The 12,455-nt window shown below is 44.6% G+C and overlaps 1 protein-coding gene across 1 annotated transcript in view; it reads left to right on the forward strand.

Annotated features, from left to right (window-relative positions):
• Window positions 1–12,455, forward strand: part of GCKR (glucokinase regulator) — a 98,023-nt gene that overhangs the window by 46,195 nt on the left and 39,373 nt on the right.

A 12,455-nucleotide genomic window follows, 5' to 3' on the forward strand; every position in this document is an offset into this window, starting at 1 on the left:
CTCCGTTTACACTACCTCTCCTGCCCCTCCACGCCCCCATGCTCCACCGGGCACGACGAGTGGTCTTTTTAGGTGCACAGGAAGGTCAATTATTACCCGTTTATTTACCTTAGGGAAATGACAGAGCCATTCCCGCCTTCCCTCCCTCCCTCCCTCCCCTCAGGTAGAGAGAAGTAGAAACTGTCACTGCTGAGGGCGCAGAAAGTGGAAGCCAGTGGCTGAGCAGGAAAGAAGCCAGGAAAAGGCAGCTTCGTGGAGACTTGAGCGAGGCAATGAATAACTGGGGCGGGTCTCTTCCCATCTTCTAGCGTCAGGCCTCCAAGCTTGCCCTCCTTTGGGGTTTTTTGGTGTGGTCTCTAGGAGACATGTTTGAGTTGCTCCTGAAATCTTTACCCAAACTATATCTGCGCCTCTCCCTAGGTGAGCAGTGCTTGAGTCTCTCCTTGATCCCTTCAAGGAGAGACTCTCAGAGGGAGTCTGTGCTCCTCTCAGACGGACTGTGTCCACTCCTTTCAGAATGACTGTGTCTGCCCCTTTCAGAGGGCCTGTACCGTCTTCTCTCAGAAGCGCTGTGTCCTCTCCTCTCAGAGGCACTTCGGTGGCCCTTCTCAGAGGCCCTGTGGTGGCTCCTCTCAGAGGAACGATATTGGCTCCTTCCAGAAGAATTCCATGGGGTTCTTTCCCTACAGAAGCTGTGGTGGTTTCGTTCCTTGTGTGTGGATTTTTCTTTAAGGTGACTGTGTGAGGTTCTCTTCATACGGGAACCATGTTAAGAGTCTCCCTCCAGCATGAACTCTGGTTCCTGGTTTGGAGTTCTTGGACTCCTGGCTAGAGACTTCATTTCCGTTAAAGTTTTTCTTAGCTCTGCTATTACTCTCATTTTGAACAGGACCCAAAGACTGGCTGCTTGAGGTGTTTGTGAGAGTGGTACTAATTTGGGAAACTATGGGCTTGGGCAGTTGTATAGGTCTGGGTTGGAAAGAGCTATTTCCTGTTGGTTGTTGAGCTCGTCTGAATTGGTCTGTTTCTCCCCACAATGTGCTCTCCTCCTTAATGGGTGGGTGGGTCTGTTGGCCTTAGCTTGAGAGTCGGCATCCTGTGTCTTTTGATGTCTCTTGATAAGCAATAGTCTCTGGCTTTTTGTTTTGGAGGGTAGTTTTTGCTTGACCAGAAATGGCCTAGCCTTGTCCTGTCCTCAGGCTTCTGCCCAACCAAAGCCATAATTCTGTGTGCTGTTTGGAATGCCTGCTTTAGGCCCCGAAAGAGGAGTTGAATGAATTTTGGTTGGGAGGATTTCTTAGGTTGTCTTTTTAAAGAGGCGGTAGTTGTCTGAGACGCTTCACTCCTCTTCCTTCTTAACTGGCCTGGTAATTCCTTAGAGGACCTCTGTATTATGGCTGTACAATTTGCGTAGAACTTTGTGTTTTGTGTTCTGACTTCCCTGGGGATTCTTTTCATTGGATGTTTTGAATCATGGGTCTTTTTTGTTCTCACTTTAGCCCACTTTTCATCCTGATTGCTTTCAGAGTCACTCTCTGATAGAGAGCGAACTTCAGTGAATTCATAGTGTCCAGGCTCTCTAATTTCTGTCTCTTCTACTAGGCTAGGGCTGCCACCTTGCCTTTGCCTGATGTGGACTTGTATAGGAGCAGGACAACTGGGAAGACCCAGACTGGAAATCTACTGTAGACGTAGAACTCTTGGAAGCTTGAGTATAGCCTTTAGCTTTCCTTAGTGATGTTGATCTAAGGCTCCTTGGTGTGATGGGTCTACCTCTTCTATGATACTTTGGGACTTGGGGTCTTTTCCCAGTTTGCAACCTAAAGCCAAGGTGCAACCTGATCTCTCCATGGCCTTCAGGAGTGCTTACAAGGTGAAGCTGTGGATAGATAAGAAGGTAAGTCCCAAAAGTGGACTGTAATTTATGACAGCGACTAAATCCTGAACATCGGCCACACTGCAGGCAGATAGGGTATTTTAGAACCAGACCTGAAGCTAAAGGTGGAGGTACGTTGGGGGGTATTTGACTCCTTAACAGTTTTGCTGCTATTTTTAGCTGCAGATCTTGTAGAAGCTGGAACTGTTCTGAGGAGTCAGACTTGGCCTGGGGAAGAAAACTTGGCTTGAGGGAGTGTTGGGACTCAAAACTCCTTGTCTGTGAGTCACTCTGTGAGTTCTCACTCTCTTCCACTGGAACAGAATCTCTCCTAGCAAAAAATACGTTGAAGGAAGACTCTGACTTTGCTGGGGCAGGAAGCTGACTCCCTGTACATGAAGCAGGCATGTGCTGAATGACTTCCTGGGATATATCACAGGGCTTTGAGTTTGTTTTCTTGATTCTCACTCTAGTGCCAGAGTAGTGCTGTATTATGGAGGACATGGAGCCACGTGTCCACATCCTTAAGGCCGTTCTTTTCTCATGACCATGGCATGAAGTATGTCTCTGAATGCAGTTTTTGACCACTGAAGGCTGAGAAATAGTACCTTGAGCCTTCTCAAGCAGACTCTGGGAAAATTCCACCAATTCAACTGGAACCCCAAATAAAGTCTGAATAGATTGACAGGTATCTGCAGTTTGAGAATAAAGCTTCCTTTCCATGCTGGTCCCCAAGACATTCCCCAGTGTTAGCATACTGGAGAGGTATTTTCGAGGTAGTCGCTGCCTCCAGGAACGACTCTCCCAGACATTCCGTCGCCTGCCCAGGACAGGCCACGTAAGGCCTCTTCGAGCCCCTGATCCTGCCTGGAAGATCCTAGATAGGGATCTCCAGTTTTGTGCTGGATGGTGGGAAAGGCTCCGGAGTGAGCTCCCTGACTCCTCCACCTGTTTCCTCTTAATCCTTTCGTTAGATATGACATCCACTCCTGGGATCTCAGAATGTGGGTTTTGTACAGTGTTAGCTGTCGCATCAGAGGGTTGGTTATGAAGGGATAAGGGAAGGGTTGGAGACTGTATTATAGCAATGTCTATAAAAGACTCCTCAGGCTGCAAAATCTCTGTCCCAAGGTTTTTTATATCCAACGCTCTTGATACTTCTGGCATCTCAGAATCCCAAAGACCTAATTCAGATGTTCTGACAGAGCTTGAGATGAGTGAGTCTGAAGAGTTGTGTAGAAAGCTAGAGAAATAATTCCCTATTCGTAACCCTCCTCCTGATGATCTCTCCTCAGAGTCCTTATTCTGACACACCTGTCCTAGATCCAAATCCTCAGATTCCATGACTTGAGGAGGCCCTGTTTTTATCCCTATAGACTTCACAGCCTGCAGCCCTAACTCTAGAGTTGTCTCCACAGAAGTCACACTATGAAACAGTGGTCCTGGGGTTTGCTCCCCAGATTTGACACGTTGAAGGTTTGGCCCTGAAGTCAATTCAGAAAATTTGACATCTTGCCGCCTTGGCCCTAGGTTCAAGGGTATCTCTGATGACTCTGTAACTTGAAGATGTGGCCTTAGAGGAGTCATTCCTCTAGATTCTCTAACTTGACCTGTTGGTTTTTGTGTCAATGCTACTTGGGGCAAAGCCTCAGAAGTCAGCCTCACAGTTTCTGTATCTTGATAGCCTTGACCTAGAGTCATCTCTGAAAATTTTTGAAAATGTGGCCTAGGCATCACCCCAGCAGTTTTCAAGACTAGCTGTGGGATCAGTTTCACAGATTCTTCCTCTTGTGGGCAGATCTCAGCAGCTAACTCTGCAGGCTCTGTGTCTTGATGCCTTGGTCTGGAAGTTAGACCCACAGATTTCAGTCCTTGTAAATGTGGTTCCACGGTCACTTTCCTTGATTCAACATGCGGTAACTGTGTCTCAGGAACTAACCTACTAGATTTTTCCAGTGGCACGTGTAAGTCCACATAATTATTATCATGCATTAATGGCCCTAGAGTCAACTCCTCGGGTTTTATACATTTGGACTGTGGTTCTGAGGTCAATGGAACAGATTTCACATTTTGAAATTGTAGTTTCAAGATCAACTCCTCATAGTTCATAACTTCTGAATTCAGATGAACAGACTTCATACCTTGGGACTCTGGGGTCAACATCTTTGATTTCATACCTTGCATCTCTGATCCTGGTACCAACTCTAAAGATTCTTGTATTGTGTGCTGTGACACTGGAGTATCTCCCATGGCTTTTACACTTTGGAACATTGGCTCAAGAGTACCTTGGAATGACACTGAGTTCATCTGCATGAATTCTGAAGCTTGGCTCAGTGGCCCTGGGGTATTTCTGAAAGATGATTTGATCAACCCCCTAGATTCTTTTGCATGGTGACAAGTGTCAGAGGTCAACTTCGCTTCTGTTTCTGGATATCCTGGCTCTGAGATCATCCTTAAAGATTCTGAAGCTTGATGCCATGGGGTCAATCCTTCAGGTTCTGTGACTTGATTCGGCTTGAGGTTCAACTCTACAGATTTTACTGCTTGAATGTGTGCTCCTGGGATCAGTTCCTCATATTTCGTATCTTCTACCTGTGTCTCAGCAATCAACCTCCTACTTTCTACCATTTGAGGAGTTTTCACATTTTCAAGCAATGATACTGGAGCTGTCTCCTCGGATCGTCTATCTTGTAACCAGGGCTTTGGGGCAAACTCCACAGATTTCATATCTTCTTGTACTGGTCTTAGATTCAACTCCGCAGTTTTTATACCTGGAAACTCTGATGGTAGGACCAAATGAACATATTCCATACCTTGCAACTGTGAACTGGGGGCCAAATCTATAGCTTCCCTACTTTGCAACTGTGGTGCTGGGACTAACTCAGCAGATTTTTCATTTTGTTGTTGTGTTCCCAGGGTCAATTGGATAGATTTCACACCATGAAGCTGAGACCCTGGGGCTGACTGCACAGATTTCTCACTTTGCGGCTGTGGTATGGAGGCCAGCTCATCAGGTTTTATATTCTGCAGCTGTAGTTCTGGGGCCAATTCTATAGAGTTCACAGTTGGGATCAGCTGTCCATATTTTACCATTTGTGGAATTGAACCTGTAGTTATGTCTATAGATTTTGTATTTTGCAACTCTGGTCCCAAGATTAGTTTCCCAGATTTCAAATTTTGCAGTCCTGGGGATAACTTCATAGAACCCATAACATTAAATTGTGGCATTGGCTTTATCCCCATATACTTCACATCTTGAAGCAGTGATGAATCTTGTAGCATTTCTTGTAGCACTTCTGTAGATTCTGTGACTCGAGGCAGTGGCTTTTGGCTCATTCCTATAGATTCTGTACCTTGACCCAGTGACCTTGGGATTGTCCCTGGAGATTCCATCATTTGATGGTGTGACTGTGTCACCTCTACAGATTTCTCCATTTGTAGCCAGGTGTCAGATGTCAAACCCATAGTTTCTGTGACGTGATGGCTTTGCCTTGGACTCATCTCTGAATACTCCAGAATTTGATGCCTTGGGGTCAACCTTGAAGACTCCATGACTTGATGAGGTGGTCCTGGGGTTAATGCCATAGATTCTGTGCTTTGATGATGTGGTTGTGGAGTCACCCCCTCAGAGTCTAGCACTTGAATGCATGACTCAGGAGTTGACTCCAGAGACTCCTTGGCTTGAGATATTAGCCTTGGGGTCAAATCCTGAGTTTCTACAACTTGTGACTGTGGTGCTGTGATCATTCCCATGGGTGACCCCAGTGCTGTTGGAGTTACCTTTAGAGAATGTATGGATTGTTGTGATGGCATTGGAATCAATCCTACCAATTCCATGATTTTAGGTGGTAGCTTTGGAGGTAAGCCCACAGATTCGACCACTCCACATGGACCAATAGTTGTAGGAGAGCTAGAAGAAGTCAAACCATCTGATTGAGTTGCCCTTGGGGTCAAATTTGCAATTTGAGACTGTGTGTTTGGAGTCAAACCCCCAGATTCTATAACATGTGACTGTGTTGGTGAAATTATCCCCATGAAATCCATAGCTTGTAATAGTGTCACTGGAGTTACTTCCAGGTAATCCATCACTGGAGGCAATGGCCTGGCGATCATTTCAGGTGATTTTGTATTTTGACATATTGGCCCTGGAGTAATCTTCAGTGGTTCTATGACTTGGCTTTGTGGCCTTGATGTTATGTCCACTGATTCCATAACTTTATGCTGTGGCCCTGGGGTCATTTCCACAGTTTCCATGACTGCATGTCGTAGCCTTGGACTCATCTTTCCTGGTTGTATGACTTGATGGTCCAACAATGTGGTCCTTTTCACTGACTCCATGGCTTGACAGTGCATCCTTGGGGTCATTCCCATTGACTGTATGATAGGTGGATGTGATTTTTTAATCAGCCCCATAGAATCCATGACTTGAAGCAATGCTTTAGGAGTTACCTTCACATTGCCTATGGCTTGATTCTGCTGTCTTGAGGTCATCTCCCTTGATTCCATAACTTGCTGCTGAGATCTTGGGGTTACCTCCACAGATTTAATGACTTGATATGATGGGTTTTGGCTTACACTCACTGTTTCCGTGGCTTCCATTGGTTTCACGACTTCATTTGGTGGCTGTGGTAACAAACCCACAGATTCTATCTCTTCTGAATGTGATTCTGGAATTATCCCCATTGAATCCATGACTTGAAGTAATGCCAGTGGAGTTACCTTCACACTGCCTATGGCTTGATTCTGCTGTCTTGAGGTCATCTCCCTTGATTCCATAACTTGCTGCTGAGATCTTGGGGTTACCTCCACAGATTTAATGACTTGATATGATGGGTTTTGGCTTACACTCACTGTTTCCGTGGCTTCCATTGGTTTCACGACTTCATTTGGTGGCTGTGGTAACAAACCCACAGATTCTGTCTCTTCTGAATGTGATTCTGGAATTATCCCCATTGAATCCATGACTTGAAGTAATGCCAGTGGAGTAACCTTTATGCTATCTCTGACTTGATATGGTAGCTGTGGGGTCAGCTCCACATTAGTCACTTGGGTCTTATGCTGCTGTATCCTTTTTTCTGGAAGATCTATGCCCCTCTGCTCTACACTAAGCTCTAACACACGTTTTGGGTCCTTCTGCAGTAAAGTCGTTTCCTCTTGAGTTATGTCAACTCCTAAACTTTTAGGAGGTGGAGTGCCCATTGATGTCATTAAGGGCCTGGATCCAAGGATTTGGGGGCCATCCCCAGGCTGTGACGGCTTACCTGGGATAAGAGTCTGTGAAATTCTTGTTTCTGTTCCGTTTAATCCAGATTCCACTCCAACGTTCACGTGGAGCTGAAATGATGGAAGGTCTGGGGATTCATTGTTGATATTCTGCTCAGTGCTTTGATGAGTGGGCATAGATAAGTGGATTTGGGGTTTCTCTGGTTCAGGGACTCCTCCTTGTACCTCAGTTAAATAATTCAGCATTGCCCATGATTCCCTCACAGGCGGAGGCACTGTTTGTTCCCGCAAAGTACAAACCTTCCAAGCCATATGTCCCTCTAACTCCCGCCTAGCCAAAGGAGAGAGCTGGCTTGGAGCTGACCCTGACAATAGTGGTCTCTCTTTGAAAATAGCATTTGGCCTATGATCTGATGTCAAATGACTCTTGCTCCTTCTCTCATCCTTTGTCTTCTCTTCTTGTTTGTGGAGATTTGGGGATCCAAAAAGAGAGTTGATAAAAGTGCTTTGAGGTCTTAAGGATGAGAGAGCTGCCAAATTCTGAACAAGTTTTGATGTCCCAGGCTCTGAGAGCCTAAAAGAAGGCAGGGATGTGCCTTGGTTCCTGAACACAGGAGGTTGATTTTGGGGTAAAATAGGTAAACTGTGGCTCCAGAGTTGCCAAGTTCTTCCTTCAGAAAATGCAGGAGGTTGGGACAGGCTGGAGTCGTAGGATGATCCAGAGGAGATGCTACTGTCAGAAGAATGTTTTGCCTTCTTACAGTCACAACAGGGTAGAACAGGCCCCTGAGCCCCAGAAACAGAGGAGGTGGAGGGAGAACTCATATCCTGTGGTTCAGGCAAATCCAATTCCATAAGCCTTGCTCTAAGAAATAAAGAGAAAAGTTTCTATTTGTTTTGAAACAGGAAAAGGAAAAGTAGGAAAAGGGAAAGATAATGGCCATTTCAAATGCAAAATAATGTGGACTAAGGGAAAACAAACAAACAAAAAAGGTTGCTTTCCCCAACATCAATGACTTATTTATGGAAGGAAATCCTCCACCAGGACAAAGGGAGGCATTTGTCCCCGTTCCAATCAGAAATGATTCACAGACCAGTGGTTCTTCAACTTTGTTCGGACCCAGAACTTCCCCCACTACCAAAACTAATTAACTAACTAACCATCTTTCTTCTCCCTCTCCTTCTCCCTCCCTCCCTCCTTCACTCTCTTCCTTCCTCCCTCTTAAAAGCTCTGCCACCTTCAACCCCAACCCAGAAACTACTTGACCTTGCACTTTCCAGGTGTTGGACGGTCTGTTGAAGACACCTCTCCAATGAGCAGCATACACCCTCCTGGGACCACCCCGTAGGGAGTCCTAAAAAGCTGGATGCAACAGAGTATGTCAGTGTAATTGAAGTGATATTAAAGTACTGGTAAGGAAAACAATAAGAAGAGAGACTTAGAAAGGAGACAACTATCATAGTGAGGGAAGTAAAACAGAGTCCCAGGTATCTTACTCCTAACTTTTATAGAATTTATCAGTAGGGTAGGCTGAAGAGAGAAAGAACAGACACAGTGAAGATCGACTTTACTCACCGTGGCAGGTTAGCTTCAATGCAACCCATCCTGAGATTTTCTTCCCACTGTGGATCTGGGAGTAGAGGTAAAGAATCTATTAGCATTATGACTATTGACATCACCTTAGTTCAACCCCTTCATTTTTCAAATAAGGAAACAAAGACAAAGCCATGCCTAAGATCCTAAAGCTAAGTAGTGGTGGAGCTCAGATTTAACCTATCTCTCATTTTGTTTGTTTTTTTTTTTTTTAAGCTGTAGGATGCTGTCTTCAACATGTAGTAGATGTAAGCCATTGGAAAGAGCAGGAATAATCATGATAGGGAGATGGAGTGGGGTAAACAGAGGAATACATATCTTTGGAGGAAAAGATATGTATTATCCAGTGTCTATGCTAGAGAAAAAAGGTACCAAAACTTCCCACACCAAACTCTTGGTAGTTACCCCTTCTTTGTTCTTCAGTCTCACCATGTTTCTTTCCTGATACTTTGAGCTTTGCACAAAAAGAGATTAGGAAAGGATGATAGGAAGCATGGAAAGAATTATGGAGCCATTGACATTTCTTTGGAAGTGGAGATGCTAGAAAGAGTAGGACTATTTCTTTCATTTACATAGTCGTTTCAACCTTCTTCCTTTCACCTGCTATTAAAGGTTAGCATCTTAAAACAGACCCCACAGTTGATTTGTCATTAGCCTTGAACTGAAGAATAGGATCTTTCTGACCTGTAAATTTCTGGATCTTTTTCAATTTATGCTGCTTTGAAGTCTAGAAAGGAAAAAAAAGAAAAAAGAAAATCAGGTAATACTCTAGGTTAGAGATTTTATTGACAGTGCACTTCATCTCATAGACATAAATATTGATACTGTTGGCATCCACAACCACAGCAACAGTTATGTCATTCATTTATTCGTGAATCATTTATTGAGTACTTACTAAGTTCTCAGTATTGTGTAGGGTGCTGGAACTGTAGAGATAAATATGATCCCTGTGTTCTAGGAACTTACACCAGTAGGGAAAATAGATGTCTAAACAGATAAATTACAATACCATGTGGTAAATGCTGTAACAGAAATATAAGTGTGGGGCTTCCCTGGTGGCGCAGTGGTTAAGAATCCGCCTGCCAATGCAGGGGACACGGGTTCGAGCCCTGGTCTAGGAAGATCCCACGTGTCACAGAGCAGCCAAGCCGGTGCACACACAACTACTGAGCCTGCGCTCTGGAGTCTGTGAGCCACAACTACTGAGCCCACGTGCCACAGCTACTGAAGCCCGCATGCCTAGAGCCCGAGCTCCGTGGCAGGAGAAGCCACCGCAATGAGAAGCCCGCGCAACTGCAACAAAGAGTAGCCCCTGCTCGCCGCAACTAGAGAAAAGCCCGCACGCAGCAACAAAGACCCAAAGCAGCCAAAAATAAAATTAAGAAAAAAAAAAAAAAGATGAGAAATGCTGCTGCAGGCAGTGGGACGCTGAGAGATTTTTGTTAGTTTCTTTTTCTTTAGTTACTTTTAGCAAAGTGACACAATCAGCTTTGGGAGGTTTTGTGTGTACTGTATTTTGTTTGTTTGTTTTCCTAACGTTATTTATTTATTATATTTTTGGCTGCGTTGGGTCTTCGTTGCTGCATGTGGGCTTTCTCTAGTTGCAGCGAGCGGGGTCTACTCTTTGTTGCGGTGCGCGGGCTTCCCATTGCGGTGGCTTCTCTTGTTGCGGAGCACAGGCTGTAGGCGTGCGGGCTTCAGTAGTTGTGGCTCGTGGGCTCTAGAGCGCAGGCTCAGTAGTGGTGGCACACGGGCTTACTTGCTCCGCGGCATGTGGGATCTTCCCGGACCAGGGCTCGAACACGTGTCCCCTGCATTGGCAGGCGGATTATTAACCACTGCACCACCACAAAAGCCCTATAATTTTCTTTTGTAGAGCCAGGGTCTATGCTCTAGGCTGGAAAACGTTTGTAGGAGACCACTTAGCGACTGAAAATAGTTCAAGAGGAGTCTTAGTTAAGACAATGACCCTGAATCTGGATTGCTACATTTGAGAGATGTTTCTGGGGAAATTTTTTAAAGGATTTTGTTGCCAAATGGATGGATAACCACTATCTATTTCCAAGATCTAGAGTCTAGGTTAGTGCTACCCAATAGAATTTTCTATGATGATGGAAATCATCATATCTGAACACTTGAAATGTAGGTAGTGTAATTAAGGAATTTTAAATTTTATTTAGTTTTGATTAATTTAGATGTAAAAGGCCCCATATGGCCAGTGGATACTAGATTGGACAGCACATGTCTAGACTATTAATTTGAGCTGCTTGACGAATATGTCCACACACATTTTCCGCCTCCTGCTACGCTCACAACTTCTGTCAGGTGTTTCGTATGTTGCTTAAAATGCCATCTCTTCAATCATTCAGGGTTAAAACTGAGAAGTCATCCTTTCATTTCACAAACACCTGTGGAGCACTTACCATATGCCAGGCAGTATACCAGGCATAGGGGATACAAAGATGAATATAGTCCTCATAGGAAAATGATGATAAAGTTTATAATTAACTCTTTATATTTGAGGCCCAATCAGGAAAAAAAAAAGACTCAATCCCTTTACTCTCTTTCTGCCTCACTTCCTATAGCCAAACTTTCACCTCAGGACCCTCCTCCTCTCTCACAGCCCTGAGGGCAGAGATTTTTGTCCCTTCCATTTACTGCTGCATCCATAGTGCCCAGAGGAGTGCCTTGTACATGGTGGTGGCAGTGGGTGATAAACACCGGGGGAATGAATCAATGTCCTCTTTTCCATCTTACTGCTCTGATTCTTTCACTTCCTTCCCCCTCCTTCCCACTAAGTCTTTAAAGTAGCCTCCTATTGGATGAGCTACACCAGACAACCACCATATGCACTCACTGGAGTTATTTAAAGCCTCACATTCAAAGCATGGTGCCTGGGACTTCCCTGGTGGTACAGTGGTTAGGACTTGGTGCTTTCACTGTCATGGCCCCAGGTTCAATCCCTGGTTGGGGAACCAAGATCCTGCAACCCACATGACACAGCCAAAAAAAAAAAAAAAAGTCAAAATAAAGTATGGTGCTCAGTTCAATAGCAATAGGATCACCTGGGAGCTCATTAGAATTGCAAAATCTCAATCCCTTCCTGAATTAGAATCAGACTTCTACTGCTTCAGAATCTGCTACTGAATCAGAATCTGTTTTTTAATTAGACTCCCAAGTGGTATGTTTGAGAAAAAAAAGTTTAGAGTTTAAACTTTTTAAAGTTTAAATTCTGTGCTCTTAAGCCCAGATCTAAGCACATTTTCACCTGGCTTTAAAATCTTTGATGCCTTTCAATTGCAGACAGAATAATATTTATACAAAGTATTCAGTCTGGCATTTGAAGCCCTCTGCAATGGGACCTCTAACCACTTTGCGACATTTTCTCTCACTTTTCCCCAACCGGTTCCCTACACTTGTACCCTCCATTCCTGATAGGTGTCTTCACCTCTCCTTGAACACATCCAACGCTCTTCTGCTTCCCATGCTCTCCTCCGATCAATTCCTTCTGTCCAGAAAGCCTTCCACTACTCTCCTCTGCCCATCCTATCCACCTTCAAAATCCTACCCTTCCTCTGAAGCACAGCTCAAACCTAAGCTCCCTGCAAAGGCATTTTACAGATCCTAGAATACTCTTTACCTCCCATCTCTTCAGCAATATTTACACCTCTATTAACTCATCCCTTTCTCTTTCCTTGGGATATACACACACACACACACACACACATATATACACACACACATATATATGTCTTGGGTTAT

This window comes from Mesoplodon densirostris, chromosome 14, assembly GCF_025265405.1.
Source record: "Mesoplodon densirostris isolate mMesDen1 chromosome 14, mMesDen1 primary haplotype, whole genome shotgun sequence".
In the NCBI taxonomy this organism is placed as follows: Eukaryota; Metazoa; Chordata; class Mammalia; order Artiodactyla; family Ziphiidae; genus Mesoplodon; species Mesoplodon densirostris.